Genomic DNA, 15695 nt, shown 5'->3' on the forward strand with positions numbered 1-15695 from the left:
ACTGTTTCCTTTATTTCTTGCATTCATTCATATTTCCATTCTCTCTCTCTCTCTCTCTCTCTCTCTCTCTCTCTCTCTCTCTCTCTCTCTCTCTCTCTCTCTCTCTCTCTCTCTCTCTCCGTCTCTGTCTCTTTCGAGCACCTTCTCTTCTCTTCCCTTTAACTTATCTTGTTCCTCCTCCTCCTCCTCCTCCTCCTCCTCCTCCTCCTCCTCCTCTTCTATGTTCTCATTTTCTTCCTTCCTTCATATATTTCCTTCTCAATTATAGTTTAGTTCTATTTATGTTCTCTTATGAAAATGTTTCCTCTCTCTCTCTCTCTCTCTCTCTCTCTCTCTCTCTCTCTCTCTCTCTCTCTCTCTCTCTCTCTCTCTCTCTCTCTCTCTCTCTCTCTCTCTCTCTCTCTCTCTCTCTCTCTCTCTCTCTCAATTAGTTATTTGTAGTTTCAAACCCAAAAGACTTTACTTACCTCCTCCTCCTCCTCCTCCTCCTCCTCCTCTTCCCTTCTATTCCTCCGGTTTCCCTTCCGTTCGTCCTCATCCTCCTCCTCCTCCTCCTCCTCCTCCTCCTCCTCTTCCCTTCTATTCCTCCGGTTTCCCTTCCGTTCGTCCTCATCCTACTCCTTTCTCTCTCCTCCTCCTCCTCCTCCTCCTCCTCCTCCTCCTCCTCCTCCTCCTCCTCCTCCTCCTCCCTACTCTTCCTCCTCACCTTCCCTCTCTCCTCCCCATCCTCCCCCTCAGTTGCTAGCGAGTGGTTGAGTTTGTATGTCAAAATTCCTTCCTAGACTAAATGACTTCTTTGGGCTAAATGAGATCCCTGGTCGGTGGCTTCCTGTAGAGGCCGCCCGGTGCTCCTCTGCCGCGACACACACACACACACGCTGGGCCGATCTAATAACACTGAGGACACGGGGCTGCTTCAGAGGACACGAGGAGCGGGGATAGGACGGAAGGGGATAGGAGGGAATAGAGGTACTGTGTGGTGTCTGCGTTTGTTTGTAGGAGGGAGGGTATGGTGAGGGGAGGGAGGGTAAGGGTGGGTAGTGGGAGCTGGGTGGGTGAGAGGAGAGGGGAGTGGGAAGGTTAGAGAAGGTGAGAGGGGAGGGATGGGTGAAAGGGAAGGGAAGAGCAGGAATAGAAGAGAGGGGATGATTAAGAGGGAAGGGAGAGAGAGAGAGAGAGAGAGAGAGAGAGAGAGAGAGAGAGAGAGAGAGAGAGAGAGAGAGAGAGAGAGAGAGAGAGAGAGAGTGTACACACACACACACACACACACACACACACACACACACACACACACACACACACACACACACACACAGACGAGTACACACACACACACACACACACACACACACACACACACACACACACACACACATGGACAGTTCTCTCTTGTGTTTGTTTACTTATTTATTTACTTACTTATTTGTATAGATAAATGTATTTTTTTTATATACATGAAAGTGTTCTTCTAAATTAATGAGTCTGGCTAAGAACACAAACTATCAAAAGATAAGTAAAATTCAGAGAAAAATATAGCGAATAAGTTTTGTTTTTCTACTTTGAAAGATGATTTTGCCAAGTTGAGCAGAATAACGAGGGATTATAGAGGAGGAGGAGGAGGAGGAGGAGGAGGAGGAGGAGGAGGAGGAAGATGAGGAGAAGAAAGAGGATGAAGATTAGGAAGAGGAAGAGGAGGAGGAGGAAAAGGAGAAGAGGGAAGAGGACGGAGAGGAGAAAGAAGAGGATGAAGATTAGGAGGAAGAGTAGGAAGCTAAGAGGCAAGTGGATGAAGAAGAGGAGGATGAAGAGGATGAAGAAGAGGAGTAAGAGAAGAAAGATAAGGGGGGAAGATGATGAAGATGAGGAAGAGGAAGAGGATGGAGATAAGGAAGAAGAAAATGTAGGTGACGATGAGAAAGAGGATGAAAATAAGAAGAGGAAGAGAATGATTTTATATTCCATTCTTCCTCTTGTTTTTATGTTTCTATATATGTCGTATGGTTGAATGAAAGTATTATTATTATTATTATTATTATTATTATTATTATTATTATTATTATTATTATTATTATTATTATTATCATCATCATCATTATAAGAGGGAAGAACATGAAGGCCAGGAGGAGGAAAAGTTGAATAAGAAATAGTAACAATGAAAAGCCACCGGGGGACTTGCTTGTGCATAACGAGAGGCGTGTTGTGGGTGCAGGAACAAAGCAAGTCCTCCCAGCCCGTTCCTGCGCCTCCCTCAGTCACGCGCTGGCTGGGACGGAGGAGAAAACAAGGGTCTTATTTTTAAACGCTTCCTCTCTTCACTGTTTTTAAAGGTTACATAAATAATTGGTCGTGTATTTATGAGTGTTTTTTTCCCCCTTTTGGTAGCACAGTAGCACAGAAAAGAGAGGAAAAAAGAAAACAATAGTACTAATTTTTAAACGTATTCGTCTCTCATTAGGAATATTTTTAAAGGGCACAAAGGTAATTGATCATGTATTTGTGAATTTTTCCCTTTTGGTAACACAGAAAAGCGAGAGAGAAAAAAAGAAAACAACAGTACTCATTTTTAAACGTATCCTTCTCTCATCAGGAATGTTTTTAAAAGGCCACAAAAATAATTGCTCGTGTATTTATGAGTTTTTTTCCCTTTTGTTAACACAGAAAAGAGAGAAAAATAAGAAGACAAAACAATAACGCTAATTTTTAAACTCTTTCTTCTTTCATTAGGACTTTTAAAGGCTAAAGAAATGATTGGTCGTGTACTTCTAAGTGTTTTTCTATTGACAATGCAGGGAAGAGGAAAATGAAAAGAGAAAACAACAATGCTAATTTTTAAAAGCTTTCTTCTTTCATTAGGACTTTTTTAAAAGGCTACAGAGAAGATTGGTCTTGTTCTTATTGTTGTTTTTTCATATTGATTTTATTACAACGATTTCTTTCCTATTGGTAATGCAGAGAGGAGGAGAAAACAACAGGATCATATTCTTAAACGCTTTGTCTCATCATAATTGTTTTCAAAAGGGAGCAGAGATTATTCGCCATAATTTTTTTTTATGAATTTTCCTATTAGTGACGCTGGGGAGAGAAAAACAACAAGGCTCTCATTCTTAAACACTTTCTCTCATTAGGACAGTTCTCGAAGGCCACAGAGATAATTGGTTAACTTTTTATGAATGTTTTTTTGCTCTTGGTGATGCAGGAAAGAGGAAAAGCAACAAGAGAAAAGACAAGATGGGGTCATTCTTTTAACGTTTTGTTCTCCCGTTAGTAGTTTTTCAAAGTTCACAGATGAATGGTGAAGTTTTTATGAGCGTTTTTCCTATTGATGACGCAGAATTCTTGCTAAACTTTCACTATGATCAGTAAAATACTCTTGAAGATCCAAATTACTTCCACTCGAGCTTTTATGGAAGACTGCACGATGAAATGTTTGAGAGTATAGGCGTAAAGAAGAGATTCCTTATTGACCAAGACCAGAATCATAAAAACTCACTCGAAAACCACGAATAAATTTCACTAGAGCTGGTAATTGGAGTGCAGCACATGAACTAGGCCAGGCAATGCGTGAATGTTATTTAATTATCACCAGAATACCAAATAATTGTTAAACTGTCTTTATAATCATGAAAACACACTCGAAAACCACAAATAAATTCCACTAGAGCTGTTAAATGGAAGATATCACGATGGAATAGGCCAGGTAATGCGTGAATGTTATTGAATTATCACCAGAATACCAAATAATTATTAAACTGTCTTTATAATCATGAAAACACACTCGAAAATCATAAATAAATCCACTAGAGCTCTTAAATGGAAGATATCACGATGAAATAGACCAGATAATATGCAAGTCTTATTGAATTATCACTAGAAACCCAAATAATTATTAAACTGTCATTAGAATCATGAAAGCACACTTGAATACCACACAAATTCCACCGGAGCTGTTAAATGAAAGACAGCACGGTGAAATAGGCCAGAATCTTAATATATCATCACTACGTTCCCAAGTAAACATCGAACTATCATTAGGATCATAAAAACACTTAAAAACCCCAAATGACTTATTAAAAGATCACCACAACCAAGAAAACACATTCGAAAACCACAGATAACTTCAAGTAGAGACTGCAAGGAGGGAAGATGGCATACAATATATAAAGATACTAGCCAGGTCTCGTATCTTGGGGAAGGACGAGGAAATTCTATATCAGAGGGAACTACACGAAGAAAACTTGCAGTACTGACTCGTGGCGTGTCTTTGGGGAGGTCAGGCTGTGGTATTATTCAGGAGGAGGTAGGAGAGGTACTGTCCTGCCACTTGTCAATCTAAATGGCAAGACCCAGCCATTATTTAGTGTACATTTCTGAAACTAAACTGGCGTCCTTATTGGAAATTCTCTCTCTCTCTCTCTCTCTCTCTCTCTCTCTCTCTCTCTCTCTCTCTCTCTCTCTCTCTCTCTCTCTCTCTCTCTCTCTCTCTCTCTCTCTCGGCTTTAAAGAGCAGCATTCTGACGGACTTTTTTTTTCCTTTCATATTTTGTTTCCTTGCCTTGTCTCCTTTACACGTTAAAAGAAAAGGAAATTGTATTTCCCGAGACTGAGGTGGTCACTGTAGCTTTGTGTGTGTGTGTGTGTGTGTGTGTGTGTGTGTGTGTGTGTGTGTGTGTGTGTGTGTGTGTGTGTGTGTGTGTACTGTTTATCACTGCTGAGTTTCAGTAATGGATGAAGCGAATTATTAAAGCAGTTTTGATCTATTTGTTCAGTTCCTGTTCTTATTTGCTACTATTTTATTTTTGGGTGCGACATTTGAGTGAACCTTTCTTTTTGGCTTATATTTTTGCCTTGGTTGACCTCCGTTACACATTTAAAGAAAACTTGCTCCATTATTTAGAAACGAGACTTTCTACTTTCCCTCATTCCTGTTATGCCGACCTCTCTAATGCAAGAGTCAACCTGTAATCTTTAGCTTTCATCCCTCTCACTGATAAACACTGAACGCCCTGCCTGTTTCTGTATTTCTCCTCACCTATGACTTAAATTCTCTCAAGATGGAGGTTTCAGGGCACTTACGAGTATTTAGTTTTGAATAATCGTTTTGTTCCTTTTCCTTCAGAGGCAGTCACATCAGGAGGCCTTTTTTTTAAAGTTTTTATAGTCCTAGGCCAGTGTCCCTCTAATCACAAAAAAATACTGATAGAGTCGAGCACATTCATTATTCCTAAGACCTCATTTCTGTTGCCTCGAATCCTCCACTTGTACAGAAAATATTGGTGTAGCCAGGGAGTGGACTCTCTTTTAAGCAAATATGGTTGAACGTTACTGTTACCTCGCTATTGTTAAAGTTTTGCATTTTTTTTTTCATTCTAATACTCTCGTTTATGACCGTGTGTGTATAGGAGAGGCAACTGTCTTACTACCATTTTCGTATAGTGAATGACGCGTTGTGTTTACTGATAGTGAGTTTTTGCTTTGTTTTCTCTGTCTATCTAATGAGCTGTCTTCTCTCACTGCTTGGGTGTACATCTAAACTACTGTGTTCCTCCTATTTTCCTCCAGTGAATGATGCTTTGTGTTTACTGCTCCTGAGTGAAAGGATTAAGATTTCTGCAGGGTTTTCTTTGTCTCTACATATGAACTATCTTTTATCTATGGATGGTTGTAGAAAAGCCAACTGTCTTCACATTTCGTGCTGTGAATGACTTGGTTGTGTTTATCAAGCTGCTCTATCAGTCTAATAAACTTCATCACTAATTATAAAAAACCTAACAATCTTCCCCTTTCGTCTTGCTTTTTGTGTACTGCTAGCGAGGCAATGTGGCTAAGATCTCCCAACACAGGCCGGTGCTGGAAATCCCCCTAATCGCTGTCCCTGGGAAACAGTCCTGAAGTTCCAGAGGTGTTGTGGCACTTGTGTGTTGAGTGACGGCAGAGCGTGGCGGGGTAGAGAGACTCCTGCTAACTAATAGAGTAGTTCCGAGTCTGCTAGAAAAGTAACGGCGTGCAGATGTTGAGTAAATCTTAAATAAAGCGAGCAAAGTAAGAGTGAAAGTGCTAAGTTGTACAGCGGGTGTGCAGAGAGAGAGAGAGAGAGAGAGAGAGAGAGAGAGAGAGAGAGAGAGAGAGAGAGAGAGAGAGAGAGAGAGAGAGAGAGACCCTGACACCGATTCATCCCTCCCCCCTCCACACACACACACACACACACACACACACACACACACACACACACACACACACACACACACACACACACACACACACACACACACACACACACACACACACACTTAGCTCCCCCCCACATACACAGCTGTCAGAATGAGAGAGAGAGAGAGAGAGAGAGAGAGAGAGAGAGAGAGAGAGAGAGAGAGAGAGAGAGAGAGAGAGAGAGAGAGAGAGAGAGAGACCCTCCCTGAAAACAGCCGTGTCAAACAGCAAAATATGAAATGTAGTGACTGTACCTCACCAGATGCTCTTGGTTATTAAAAGGATCAAAGTTTGGTGCGTGTTCACAAGGGTGCCCGGTCAAGGAGGGATATTGGTGACCGCCTCCTGAACCAGAGCCGCCTCCCCTTGGTGAAAATGTTGGTGGAGAGAGAGAAAGAGAGAGAGAGAGAGGGGGGAAGGAATTGTGGAGGAAGAGATGGAACGGAAAGGTGGAGAAAGAGAAAGGTGGGAGGGAAAGTTAAGATTTGCAATGCTTTTGGAGTTTACTTTTCTTTTTAACACATTACCTGCTTGTTGCCTTTCATAGTGCAGTGCGTGTGTGTTTGTGGTGCTTTGTGGCTGGAGTGTACAGAGAGAGAGAGAGAGAGAGAGAGAGAGAGAGAGAGAGAGAGAGAGAGAGAGAGAGAGAGAGAGAGAGAGAGAGAGAGAGAGAGAGAGAGAGAAGCATGATTGGTGTTAGTCCACTTCTGTAGTACAAAACACACACACACACACACACACACACACACACACACACACACACACACACACACACACACACACACACACACACACACACACACACACACACACACACACACACACACACACACACACGGTTACTGACCTTCCTCACCCACACACTAGACACAACAACGAGGTCACAACTTTTCGCCTTATGTCCGCACTTACTCCCCACCAGATGGACAAGTGCCGGACTGCTGAGCTTAAAGGAGAAGAACCCAACATTTCTTGTCTCGGCCTGGTGAGGGACTTCAACCTTGTGTCTATGGGTTCTGAGCCACGCACGCTGACCACTACCGACTTTTTTTTTCTTTTTCTTTGGGGGGGGCATGAGAGGGAGTGCCGTTTGGAAAGAGATCGGCAGAGTGAGCGAGAAGGGATAAAAAAATGAGTGGCGTTTGGAGAGAGATTGAGAGAGTAAGTGAGAACGGATAAGAGTACTAAGAGGTTGAGAGAGTGAGAGGAAATTGAAAATACCACCAAAGTGATATTTGAATAGCCACCAAAGTGATATTTGAATAGCCAAGGATTGGATATAATAACTAGGAACTTTGAGAGAAAAGCAGCTTATATAAATTCAGTGTTTTCTTCTTTTATGGTGGTGTTTGGAAAGAGATGAGAGAGTGAGTGAGTGAATGGAAGTGAAAAATACTACCAAAGTGATATTTTGAATGGCCAGACTTGTAGATAATCATGAGAATTGAGAGATGTAAAACACATGTAAATTCTGTATTTTCTTCTTTTTGAGTGGCGCTTGGAAAAGGAGTGAGGAATGGAAAGAGTGAGAGGAAGAAAAATACCATCAAAGTGATATTTAACTAGCCAAGGATTTGTACATAATCATGGGAATTATAAGAGATTTACAGCACATTTAAATTCATGTTGCGAGACTGAATAAAGTCCATATTGTTGTAAATTCTAAAGACTTCGGATTGTGAGAGAGATTAAGTTATATTCTTTAAACAGAGACATCAGAAAGCCTTGACTCGATGTTGAGATACACGAGAAGTTAACATGAGAATAACAGATAAGAAGAGACGTCTAGAGTTGAAATAGAGGTATTCGTTAAACTAAAAGACACGACAGAACGAAGAGGAGAATAAGGTGACACATAGTGAGAAAATAGATCAGTTAACATCATAGATTAAACTGGAACATAATATAGAAGCATAGGGAGATAGAATAGAGGGAGAAAAGCATATGATAGTGAAAACTGAGATGGGCTACAAAATACAAGACAGTATGACAGGGTACAGTGAAAAGAGAATAGAAAGAACTGAAATTGAAATAACGAGACAATTAAGAGAAGAACAATAAAATAGAGAAAATAAAATAAAACGTAGAGAACAAGGGAAAACAAAGAGAACAGGATAGTATAGAGAGAACATGATATTATTAGAAGATGAAACGTGGCATAATTGAAAAAAAACAAGGTAAAATGTAAAAAAAGAAATGGAAAACATAAATATGGCATAGAACAAAAAAAGAGAAGTATATAATAGTTTTGAAAAAAAGATGGATAAAAAAGATAACATATGAGATTAAGATAAATGAAAAGAAATAAGTAATATGAAAGTGAACAAATGAGAGATCAAATGTCTCAGGAAACAACAAATTATTCCAACAAATTATTCTTCCTGTCAATATCCTAACACACACACTTGACATCCCAGTGGAAACCATTTAGGCTTACAAGACAAGATTTGGTGTGCCGCATATAGGAAATTACACTGGGGGCCGTAAGTGTACAGGGAGAGGTGGGGAAGCAGGCGGCGCACCTCTGGAGGCTGTCACGTCAGGGCGGCGGCGGCGGTGGCTGGCGAGATTTGTGGTGACTTCCTGGTGACGCTTTTGAGGAAGGAGAAATGACGGGTTTTAATAGACCTCAAATTTATGGTTATGGTGTGTGTGTGTGTGTGTGTGTGTGTGTGTGTGTGTGTGTGTGTGTGTGTGTGTGTGTGTGGGAGGGGGTTGAGGTGGGGGAGAGGGAGTGGATGGATGCGTGTATGTGTGGGCGAACACTTGTCAGTGCTTCTCAGCAAGGAGGCTTTTACTTGCATTGGTGGCCTCACATTGTGTACGCATGGGCTACATGCAACACGATGCATGCGCGGTATAAGCAAACAATTCATTGGCAGTACCTGGCGCATGCGCAACGAAGGGTAACTTAGTCCAGAAGAACACCTAGTGGCTGAACTTAGTATGCGCATTACCACGGAAAACGTTTCAGTCGATTTTTGGCAGTTGTTTCTTAAACAACAGGAGTCCTTGTTGCTCAAATCTATCGCCTGCCAATATAGTTGAAGCTGTTCTCTAAATGAGAATATCAAAATGCGAAATATTAACATGCATCTTGGAGTGGCGTCATGACACGTACACAGGGCGCCCACATTTACGAAGAGATCGATTGGAATAAGAAATTACGTTTTTCTGTGAAGAATTGCTTCACGTTTAGTAATACAATCTGGACGAAAAATGTAAAGAGATCATGAGAAACGGAATTAATGTGAGGAATATTTTAGGCTTCAGAAAAACTTGAATGATATTTGGAATTTTTAAGATTCCAAGTCTTACAGTATAGCTTAAAATGAATTTTTCCTCTTCCTTTTCATTTATTATGCAGAAAATTTATCATTATATTTTATTAGATGATTTATTTTGTTTTCCTCAGCTTTGGGAACTGCACTGGACTAGAGGAATGAATTAATATGGAGTAGGTTGGGAGCTGTGGTTAGGGCTGGGCGGGAACCGGCTCCGATTCTTGGGGCTGGTTCCGCCTTAGGCCTTAGGTAAAGAATTTCTCTCTCTCTCTCTCTCTCTCTCTCTCTCTCTCTCTCTCTCTCTCTCTCTCTCTCTCTCTCTCTCTCTCTCTCTCTCTCTCTCTCTCTCTCTCTCTCTCTCTCTCTCTCTCTCTCTCTCTCTCTAAGAGGGAAGGATGAACGGGCTAAGGAGCGGTAAGGAGCGGGGAATGGAGAAACAAGCAAGTGGGACAGGAAACGAGAGAGAGAGAGAGAGAGAGAGAGAGAGAGAGAGAGAGAGAGAGAGAGAGAGAGAGAGAGAGAGAGAGAGAGAGTAATAATGTTAATGAAAATAATAAAGAGAAGTGAGTCGGTATTTATTTGGTACAAATCATAGCGGGCGGCACAAATCATGGGTGTTAACGACGGCGGACATCAAAAGAGCGTGAGGCGGAGACGGATACATGAACATGTCCCGATGTGATAATCGAGGGAAGGAAAGGGAAAGGTGTTTCCTCAAGGGACAGAGACACTTGGCGAGGGGTGAGGTGAGGTGAGCTCCATCGCCTGATTCCTCTGGGGTGCAGGTAGTATTAGTAATATATATTATATCGGTATAAAAAAAAAAAAAAGATTTAAGAATCCATTATGCCTACGCGTGGCAGTCCCTATATAAATCATACCTACTTTCATTTATGATTCCCATTCGTAAATTATCATTAAAATACAATCAGCTTCTTTATTTATTTTATGTATACCATATATCAAGTTGTAAAACTGGATTTGTTATGTAACATTTTGAGACACTTCAGTTTTTGTGACTACTTTGTCGCCTGTGTCCAGAGATCAACATTAAGGTGTTTGTTAATATTTTAATCGTATAAGATTTTTATAACTATACTATGCTTGGAAAGGAGAGTTGAATTGTGAGATACGAGAATATTTCGTAGACGAATGACCAATAAACTCTTATGCAAAATAAGCGTTGTAGCAATTGATAATAAATATGGTGGCGGTGTAGCAATTAACGCAACAGGCGGCATCACCTTTAGCCGCGTGGCGTGTGGCTGAGAGCGTTCAGTCCGTCACGGGGCTCTGTCCACTACAGTGCGATTACTGACAGGCGTAATTAAAGTTTCGTCACTAGTCTGCATAATCTACAATACGTTTTGATCCTTAAGAGCAACAGGCGGCATCACTCCTAACAATGTGGCGTGAGAGCGCAGTCCGTCACGAGGCTCAGTCCACTATAGTGCGAATATTGGTAAGCGTAATTGAAGTTGCGTCGCTCGTCTGTATAATCTATATTTTACAATACGTTTTGATCCTGAAGACCAACAGGCGGCGTGAGAGCGTTCAGTCCGTCACGAGGTTCTGTCATAGCGTGAGTATTTGTTGCCGTAATTGAAGTTTTGTCGCTTGTCCTTATAATCTATAAAACGTTTTAATCCAACGCGGCTCCCGCCACTAGCGGCCACCACTGACCCGCAGGTGTATAGAGTCACGCATCACGCCACACAATATACGCTTAGCTGAAATCCCTGGAAATTGAGGGTTATTCTATTATCGCATTCCTGATGGCTACTGCGCGCTGAGAGACGGCGAGTGTATTGTTGCCAGACAGAGAAGGCGAGGACCAGCAGGAGGAAGGGGGGCCTGCCTTTATCTCATAGTTCATATCAGGTATTACCATTGTTCTCTCACTTGTGGATGAAGACAAGGAGGGGAATCTGCCTTCTGTCTCAGTATATCAGCATAGCTACAATTCGGTATATGGAATGTGTATGTTGGTTGCGCGAGGATGAAGACGAGGATGAAGAGAAAAATTATCCATTGTTTTCACCTTACTATTTATCTCGTGAACTCCTTTTCTCCCTCATTCCCTACTGATCATCCTTCACATCACCTATGTATTAGTTATTTCCTCGTTAAAATTGTTACTTGTTCGAAGATGAAGGCGTGTACAGAGAGAAAACTCGCTCTTTATAACTGATTACATATCACGTATAATCTCTCTCTCTCTCTCTCTCTCTCTCTCTCTCTCTCTCTCTCTCTCTCTCTCTCTCTCTCTCTCTCTCTCTCTCTCTCTCTCTCTCTCTCTATCTATCTATCTCTCTTTCAATCATTTCATTCATTCTGTACATCGTCTTTATATCAGCTATCTCTTCGCCAAAAACTGCCAGACACATGAAAACTTAGGACCATAAGAAAATAAGTAAAAAAGCCATCAAACCTATACGTGTCAGTCCCTCTATGTGGCAGTCCCTATATAAAACATATCTACCTATCTCCACCTACCATCCCCATCCACAAATTTGTCCCATCTTCCTTTAAAGTTTCCTTATTTTTCGGCAACAACAACCTGATTAGAATGGTATAATTAGCTTCTCAGTACAACATGATAACCCTTTCAGAGTTGTCTAGAAAAAAATAGGTGTGTTGGGGAGAAGACTTCCACAGTTCTGTCGTATTTCCTAACAGTATATAATATTTTTTTACGAACAATTAACTTAAAAAAAAACAAATCTGTGCTTCTGTTTGCTATCCTTAGTAATCCTTAGTAAAAAACACCACCACTACCACCACTACCACTACCACCATCACCACCACCGTAATTACTCCATCAAAGTGTAAAACGCATCCAATTTTTAACATAAAGCCGCGCCGAATAAAATCTGCGCTCCTGAAATGCATCGCAGCTTCATGGTTCAGTTCCTCGGTGACGGGAAATGCTTCGTTACGGTTTGTTGTGACGCACCCATGTGTTTAATTAGTCGTTAATGAGAGAAGGAACGAGCAGTAATGATGCGTATTACCTCTGACTTTTTACTCTCTCTCTCTCTCTCTCTCTCTCTCTCTCTCTCTCTCTCTCTCTCTCTCTCTCTCTCTCTCTCTCTCTCTCTCTCTCTCTCTCTGTATGTGTGTGTGTGTGTGTGTGTGTGTGTGTGTGTGTGTGTGTGTGTGTGTGTGTGTGTGTGTGTGTGTGTGTAGTTCTCTCTCAAATTGCCTTTGCTCCACTTTTTCATTTTTATTTTTGTCTTCTCTCTGTTTTTAGTCTATTTACTTCCGGGTTCTCTCTCTCTCTCTCTCTCTCTCTCTCTCTCTCTCTCTCTCTCTCTCTCTCTCTCTCTCTCTCTCTCTCTCTCTCTCTCTCTCTCTCTCTCTCTTTATAATCATTTTCACACACACACACACACACACACACACACACACACACACACACACACACACATAGATGAATAGCTACGTAGATAAATAGTTTATTGACTACAGTTACAAAGCTTGATATACAATTGCAAAACAGAACGCGAAACAATTAGAGCGTAAAATAGAAATGCATAAACACACACACACACACACACACACACACACACCACCACCACCACCACCACCACCACCACCACCACCACCACCATGGGCACTAGCGTCACCATGGTTGTGATTTGGCGCCTCCTGTATTTGCTCCTCATCGAGTGGAAGTGGGCAGCAAAATTTCAGGAGTTTTTATATGACCGTCTGTTTGTTCGTCTGCCTTCTGCTCCTGGCGCGTTCGGTGGTGGTGGTGGTGGTGTGTGTGTGTGTGTGTGTGTGTGTGTGTGTGTGTGTGTGTGTGTGTGTGTAAGAGTACGTAATGCTTTCAAGCTTGACATTTTGACACTACTACTACTACTACTACTACTACTACTACTACTACTACTACTACTACTACTACTACTACTACTACTACTACTACTACTACTACTACTATTGATGCTGGTTAAGTAGGCTAGATTAGGTTGAGCTAAGGTTAGATTAGGTATTAGTATTAAAGGAATACAAGTAGCAGTGAATTAGAGTCGTCCTGTTAATCTACTACTACTACTACTACTACTACTACTACTACTACTACTACTACTACTACTGCTACTGCTACTCCGCCATTGCCTCCCATCAGCCAGTCTCCGCCTCAATTTGCCGCCTGCCCCCCACCCCTTCCCTCCTCTCCTCTCCTCTCCTCTCCTCTCCTCTCCTCTCCTCTCCCTCCTCCCCCAGCTCTCCTCTGCTCTCCTCGCACCTGCTCGTGACTCTCTTTTATTATCACGATTTCCCGCCGCGCTGATGAAGGTCTGATGAAGGGATGATGATGGCACACCAGCCTCTCTTTTTACTCTCATTTTTTTCCTCCTATCATAGTCTTTTCCTTGTCTTTCTTGATGGCATGCTTCCTTATTTTCCTCTAGCTTTTTTCTCCTATTATTTTCTATTTTTTTATTTTCGTTTTCTTTGTTTTTTTTTCTTGATAGCACGTGAGGTTCGCTTTTTGCTCTTTTTTCTTCCGTATTATGTGCTTTTTCTTTTCTTTCTTTCCTATGGCTCGGGAGATTTGGCTTTTCCTATCATTTCTTTATTCTTACTATTGTTTTTGGTGTGACACGATACTTGTTTTTCGTTTTTTTCTCTCATCCTTTTATTTTTCCTTTCCTTTCTCATATTTGTAGTGAAACGTAAGATTTTTTTCTCTTCTTGCACTCTTTTCCTATTATTCTTGTTTTCTCTCTCTTTTTCAAGGGTACATAACTCTTTTTTATCTCTTACACTTTTCCTTTTCTTTTCTGATTTTCTGATGCCACGGCAGACTTGCTTTTTTCCTCGTAATTTTTGTCGCTTTTCCTATCAAATTTTATTCTTTTCTTTTTGTTTTTATGGCGTAATGCATTCTTTTCTCTCCTTTCCTTCTTACAATATCTTTTCATTTTCTTTTCTTAAGGCACATGAGACTTACCTTTTTTATTATTTTTTTCCTTTTCTTTCTTTTTTTTGTGGCACAAGAGAGTTTGCTTTTTCTTACTTTTCCTCCAATGACTTCTTTTCCTCATTTGTTTTATCTCGTACACTTTTCCTTTTCTTCAAATTTTCTGATGGCACAGCAGACTTGATTTTTTCCTCGTAATTTTTATCTTTTCCTATTAAATTTTGTTCTTTTCTTTCTTTTTCTTTCTCTGGTGTAATGCATTTTTTTCTCTCCTTTCCTTCCTACAATATCTTTTCATTTTCTTTCTTTACTTAAAGCACATGAGACGTTTTTTTTTTTATCATTCTTGTTTTTCCTTTTTTTTATTTTTTTTTCTGTGGAACAAGAGAGTTTGCTTTTCTTCTCACTTTTTTCCTCCAATGATTTCCTCCTTTTTTCTTTTCTTCCTATCATAGTATTTTCCTTTTTTCTTGTAATGCCACTTTATTTTACTTTCCTCTTACTTTTCCCCCAATGAATTCCACTTTTCTTTATTTTCTTGTTATTTTCACTTGTCCTCCCTTCACTCCTTACTTTTCCTCTTCATTCCCTTTTTTTCTCTTATACTTTTATTTTTTTCAGTGGTATGTGAGATTTTTCTTGTTTTTTTCCAATTCTTTTTTCCTCTTTTTCTTTCTCTGTTTTGGTGGAACACAAGATTTTTCCCTCACTTTTTCATTCCTTTTTTTCCTTTGTCGATAGCACGTGACACATTTTTTCCGTACTTTTCTTTTTTTTTCTTTTTTTCTTTTCCTTTTCTTTTTCCTTTTTCTCTTTTTCATTTTCCTTTCGTTGAAACATGACTTTCTTTTCTTTCTCCTTTCTCCTATCATACTTTTCTTCTTCTTCCCCTTTCTTCTTTCTTCAATTTTCTCTCCTCTGTACTTCCATCTTTATTTTCTTTCTTCTATTATTTGTAGTTTTCTTCTTAATATTCTTGGCAGTTTTTTTTCTTCATTTATTTCCTTATTTATTTTGCTTTAACTGTTTAATTACTAATTCACTTGTATGGCTCTCTCTCTCTCTCTCTCTCTCTCTCTCTCTCTCTCTCTCTCTCTCTCTCTCTCTCTCTCTCTCTCTCTCTCTCTCTCTCTCTCTCTCTCTCTCTCTCTCTCTCTCTCTAATCAATCATAAGGCTAAAAAGCGAATAAGATAATAGTCTCTCCTGTGTGTGTGTGTGTGTGTGTGTGTGTGTGTGTGTGTGTGTGTGTGTGTGTGTGTGTGTGGGGAGGGGG

At 40.6% G+C, this 15695-nt stretch overlaps 1 long non-coding RNA gene across 9 annotated transcripts in view; it reads left to right on the plus strand.

Moving 5' to 3' along the window:
* LOC135116364 (uncharacterized) overlaps positions 1–15695 on the plus strand; it is a 234714-nt gene that overhangs the window by 57695 nt on the left and 161324 nt on the right. For 3 of the 9 annotated variants that reach the window (XR_010276248.1, XR_010276249.1, XR_010276251.1), the window contains exon 3: positions 7130–7192. The exons of 4 other annotated variants lie outside the window; for them this stretch is intronic. This is a non-coding gene — a long non-coding RNA (uncharacterized LOC135116364). Of the gene's footprint in view, positions 1–1566; positions 2278–7129; positions 8821–15695 lie in introns of those variants that run through there. 2 more of the 9 variants (XR_010276247.1, XR_010276256.1) reach the window with 2 other exon arrangements.

The sequence above is a fragment of the Scylla paramamosain genome, chromosome 31 (genome assembly GCF_035594125.1).
Source record: "Scylla paramamosain isolate STU-SP2022 chromosome 31, ASM3559412v1, whole genome shotgun sequence".
Lineage (NCBI taxonomy): Eukaryota > Metazoa > Arthropoda > Malacostraca > Decapoda > Portunidae > Scylla > Scylla paramamosain.